At 35.8% G+C, this 5,793-nt stretch overlaps 1 protein-coding gene across 1 annotated transcript in view; it reads left to right on the plus strand.

The window, feature by feature from the left end:
- The first annotated feature begins 2,036 nt into the window (after window positions 1-2,036).
- The window catches only part of LOC106873477 (transmembrane protein 161B), a 13,368-nt gene continuing 9,611 nt past the window's right edge, over window positions 2,037-5,793 (plus strand). Inside the window, exon 1 of the mRNA XM_014920863.2 lies at window positions 2,037-2,300. The gene's annotated coding sequence lies outside the window, so the exon portion shown is untranslated. The remainder of the gene's footprint in view (window positions 2,301-5,793) is intronic.

Genomic DNA, 5,793 nt, shown 5'->3' on the forward strand with positions numbered 1-5,793 from the left:
CCCCCCCCTCTCGCATTATACACTTCATAGTATAAGCCATAATAAGAAGGATCATACACGTATTGTCGCGAAAAAGTTGCACACACAGCGTCATATGCATGAAAAACTCTGCCGTTCATTCTTTCGAGGTGAATAAGTACTAGTTGAATACTAGGGTGATACAATTGGCTCACCCTTTCTCCAAAATTTTAGGTTTTGTGCCTATAGTAGAAAGGGTTATTTTGTATTATAAGTAAATATAACGCGCGGTTTTATTGCCGTCACAGTGTTTACCGTTTTACAAAATCAAACTAGAAAACTGGACAAAACAGAGAACACAATTGAAAAAATTAAAAATTATAAAAAAACAAAAAACAATTCTCGACATTGCGTTGAAAAGTTAGGGGCGCTGGGATGGCGGGGCTGATGCGCTGGAACAGCCAAGCGCCCACACGAGCCTCACCAGTTATCTCTACAAGGCGAGTTGCCAGTGAAAACAGGAATCTCGCAGTTAGTGTTCCGATCCCACCAAACGTGCTACAAGTCCGACCCTACCAAATGTTGGTACAAGTCCAGCAATTTCGGGGCAGGGGCCTAAGTCGATTACATCGATCTTATTACTGAACAGGTACTTATTTTATCGATCCCGAAAGAATGAAAGGCAAAGTAGACCCCGGCGGCATTTGAACTCAGAAAGTAAAGATGTATGAAATGTCGCTATGCATTTTGCCCGGCGTGCTAACGGGTCGAATCGTTAGTGTCTGCAAACGGTATTTCGCCCGGCTCTTTACGTTCTGAGTTCAAATAACGCAGAAGTCAACTTTACCTTTCTTCCTACTAGGATCGAGAAGCTAAAGTACCAGTCAAATACTGAAGTCGCTGGTATCACTTACCCCCTCCCCTGAAAATTGCTGATCTTTTGCCTAAAGTAGAAAGTTTTATTTGGAACGAGTATTTGGAGAACATCTGAAGAAAATATTTACTTATGAGAGTTGTCTTTCCTTATTTATTTCCATATCAAAAATAGTGTTCTGCGATGAGCAAATGAATCTCCGTCGGTTTCGACGATAAGTATTCAGTTGATAGCCCAACTGCACTATATGCTCGTTGCTTATTGAACAGTCGTGCAAATGGCAGATTATCCCAAAATACGCCTGTTCTTTTAGAGCAAGCTTCTCACAGAATCAGAATGATATTGTTTGGCAAGGTAAGGCGGCAAACTGGTAGAAACGTTAGCACGCCCGGCGAAATGCTTAGTGGTAATTCGTCTGTCTTTACGTTCTGAGTTCAACTTTGCCTTTCATCCTTTCAGGGTCGATAAATTAAGTACCAGTTGCGTACTGGGTCGATCTAATCGACTGGCCCTCCCCCTATCCCAAATTTTGGGCCTTGTACCTAGAATAGAAAAGGATATTGTTTGGCAAGGTTGGACCTTTTGAATTGCAGTTTTCGTCTATCCAAATTACACTTACAAAACTTGGACCGATCCAAAACCACAGTAAATTATTCTAGAATAAAATGCTGCATAGTGGGATCGAACCCGAGACCTTGTGATTGCGAAGCGAACTTCTTAACCATTCTTTCAAAGTACAATAAAATAATTAAGCGCAAAATAAAGAAAATAAAGTACAAAGATTGGAAGATATTAAGGAAACAAAAAAAACGTACATATGGCGATCTTTCGACAAGATCGCCAAACAGGCGATATTTATAGTAAACAATATATTTATATGTTTAAAATATATTTATAATGAATAAAAATGGTTTCAAGTTTTAGTACAAGGCCAGCAATTTCAGAGGAGGTGGGTGAGTCGAGATCATCGGCCCCAGTGTCCAACCGGTACTTATTTCATCGACCCAAAAGGACGAAAGGTAAAGTCGACCTCAGCGGAATTTGAACTCGGAACGTAAAGACGGACGAAATGCCGTTAAGTATTTTGGCCGGCTTGCTGATGATTCTTGCCAGCTGGCAATAATAACACACAAAAAAAAAATGATATTCGTTTGTATTTGGTAAATTCAGGGGATAATACTTGATTATCTACGATTGAAATATACATCTCTACAATAATAACAGCTTCCTCAAGTGTGGAAGAGACGAAAGGATTAATAACTAGCGAAAGCTAAATCCTTGTTTAGAACTGAAGATCGGAAGCGGAAATCGCAATGTGTATAATATCGTTGTCTCTGACACTGAGAAACAACGAATCACAAAAGCTTTTACAGACAACCTTGTCGAATCGTATTAACCTTCAGTGAGGTTCGGTCTTCAACGTTTAACTCCAAACCGGCCATGTGCGCTGTGGAATCATATTGCACAGGTAAACTCACTTCTTCTCTATTCGTTTCTCTAGATCTTATATGATTTGCTCCTCGTAAGCAGAAATTAAAAATAGGAAATTTTCTTTCGTGGAATCGTTTGAAGATAGAAGATAATAATAGTGTTGCTTTTAACAATGTCTTAATTGTTTTATCAAACGTATTGTCGCTTAACATTTGTGTGCAAATTACAAATTTTTACGCTAATTAAATTAATAGTAAGAAGAATTACTAATATAGAAACACTGTATCAAGTTTACAGGGCCGAAATAATTGGAGAATTTGTGATGTTCATGCTTTTGAAAAGGCAGGAGCAGGATTTGAAACCGAATAGTTCTTTTTCTCCGATGCCGAAAATTTTACTTTGCACTAAAAGATTCCAATAACTGTGGCTAGTCTACGGGGATGGTCACCTTCTGCTGATATTACACTGTCAAATAAATTGCAGTGATTCTAATTTTATTAATTTCACATGGTAATTATGTAAATCTATAGAGTTAGAAAAATTATGATTGAAAAAGTGCATGTTGGAGTCATTGAGACGAAATAAATAAATTAAAGTGACAAGCTTAAAGAAAATATGATTTTAATATCATCCTTTTTCGAATCAAAAAGTAAAGTAAAGATTTTGTTTTCATTTTTATAAATCAATCACCAATTTCGAACACTGAGATAATCAGATTTTTCGCTACTGTGAAAATGTTAAAGATTTCCTCTTTTTTTTTGCCATATTTTCAGCCACGGCATCTCTGTCTTCTTAATCTGTAGTGCCTTTTATTCTATTTGAAAATATTTAGATGTTTACTTTCATTTGATTAATATTTTGAACCTTTTTACAAAATTAATGCTTTAATTATAACAGTTTTGCATTTGCAGTCAAACATAGGCTTACTTGATGTCACATTAAGGTACCCTCTCGCCCCAGTTAAAAAACGCAACATTTGTACTAAACCTGCGCCAATTTTAGGGCCAAATGTAGGCATTGGTCGACTAAAACGTCTCAGTTACATAGTTTATTTATAGTTGCTACTTATTTTTGTAGCAGTCTTTATTTGCAATATTGATTTCTCTCGTCGCACAGGGATTCCTAGTGTTTTCTTTTAAAGAGAAAAGGAGATTATACTTCAACTATTGTTTTTTTTTCCAAACTGAACTGGATCCAGTTAAAACTCGAAACCTAGTCGCATGCTTAGTTATTTTATATTTGGTTTATTTCTCTTTCTGCGTGGAAAAATTTCAATTAATCGAAGGATTTTTTGCTACATAATTATTCAGTACCCAACTCCTTAACTTATTTGTACACATCGGAATATTTTTCCCCTTAAAATTTATCTTCGATCCTTATATATTAAAATCAAATATACAATCTGTTAATTTTAATGTATTCCTTTCTGTATATAAATCTCAATTTGGTCCTTCGAAATACCATAGATCGATTATGATAAGATATAACCTTTAGTTTCAATTATTGTCTTTATGACTTGTACTGACAACAAGGACATCGGTGTCGCGAATTGTGTCCAAATCGTGTAATACATCGCACGACAATGTTATTTATTTATCACTAGATTTCACATGCAACTTTCATCAAATTTACAAGTATATGATTGTTTTACATAACATTAATTAAACTGATTTAATTACCGTTTTATCGTCTGCTTTACAGACAGATGTTAGAATTTTTTTTAGACTTTCGGGAATTCCACACACATACTGTAAATAATATTTATAGGCCAGTGAGGGAATCTGTGGTTTCTAAGACTATTTAAAATGACTTAATTACAATTTTATAGTATATTTTATAAATAATAAACACCATACTTTAGAATTTTTAAAAACATTCAGAGATTCCAGTATGTCGTCTATATGGTTCGTATCCGTTTTGTCTATATATATATATATATATATATATATATATAAGATATTTATGAGATTTCTGTAGTTATTATGTCCGTTTGTTTCCTTTTAGTATTGTACTACACTGGTATAATTACATTGTCCTGGTTCTTGTAAAAGATTATTTATTACTTTTCACAAATGATTATGAAGCAAATTCCTTTGCAAAATTCCAGCGACTGGTTTAGAATATGTATATTCTCACCTTTTTCCAAAATGGGATTAATTAGTCTTCTTCGCATGGCCATAATTTGCAGATAAGCAAAAAAAATAAATTGTTTCTTGAGAGTTCTTATGAATGTATTACAATAGGCAAAACTATGGGTTATAGGAATATTTCATAATTATTATGACCAAATATACGTTAAGTATATTTGGTATTGCTCTGTAGAGCTTTGTTGTCTGTGAGAGGATTATCTTTAAGAATAATAATACAACAAACATCTAATAATTAAGATAGGTTTACATGCAAAACAAATTGGTTGGAGAGTGTTTCGAAATTACTTAGATTTATGCGAAATAACTGTATAAAGTGTCTCCTTTGTTTTTGTAGCAAATAGTGACATGCTAATTGTAAATGAGCATCCCTGTCTTACAAGTGGTGTTGTTTGTTACCAGTCTTCCAGGAGAATATGGCTGGCTATGGGGGGCGGGGGAATATTACCCTGCTTGTGAGGGTTAGCAACAGGGATGGCATCTAGCTGTAGAAAATGTCTCATCCAATTCTGTGCATCCTATGCAAGCGTGGAGAAGTGATCACTAAAATAATGATGATAATGATAGTCAGACAGAAATTTTATGTGTTGTATTCAAGTTTGTGTCTTGGAAAAGCTCAGTCTGTTTTTATTAATACAATTTACAGTAGGAATTGTACCTGATTCAGTCCCCACCAAAACAATATAACCCTTTAGCATTTAAACCTACTGTATCTGACCTAAATATTCTTCCTGTTTTATGTTCAAGCTGGCCAAATCTGACCTCTCATACCTACCCTACAGTGTCATTCTAAAAGCAGACAATCACATCATCAAAATCTCAAAGCTATGAGATAATGTATGAATAATCCTGTACTATGTGAATAAACAAACGTTCACCTTTCGAGTGTTGGGCCTCACAAATGCAAAGTGGCCAATGCCAGTGGCACGTGAAAAGCTCCTTTAGAGTGTTAGGCCTCATGAAGGCAATGACCAAGACCTTTGGCATTGTCATGCTTGAAAAGAAGACCCATCAAGCCAAGTAAAATCACAGTTGTGGTAGTTACCGGTGTCATGCAAATGGCACCTGTGCTGGTGGCACATAAAAGCACCCATTACACTGCTGGAGTGGTTGGCATTAGGAAGGGCATCCAGCCTTAGAAAACATGCCAAATCAGACTGAAGTCTGGTGCAGCCTTCCAGCGTGCCAGCCTGGTCAAACTATCCAACCCATGCCAGCATGGACAACACACGGTAAATGATGATGATAATATATTTGACAGGAATCTGAATGCTAAAGGGCTAAAATGTTTTTGATTAGAATCAAGATTTTGTAAGAGACTGAGTAGTTGTTTGAATCATCGCTTAATGTCTGTTTTCTCTGCTGGCATGGTTTGGACGGTTT

Source organism: Octopus bimaculoides, chromosome 2 (assembly GCF_001194135.2).
Source record: "Octopus bimaculoides isolate UCB-OBI-ISO-001 chromosome 2, ASM119413v2, whole genome shotgun sequence".
Taxonomy (NCBI): domain Eukaryota; kingdom Metazoa; phylum Mollusca; class Cephalopoda; order Octopoda; family Octopodidae; genus Octopus; species Octopus bimaculoides.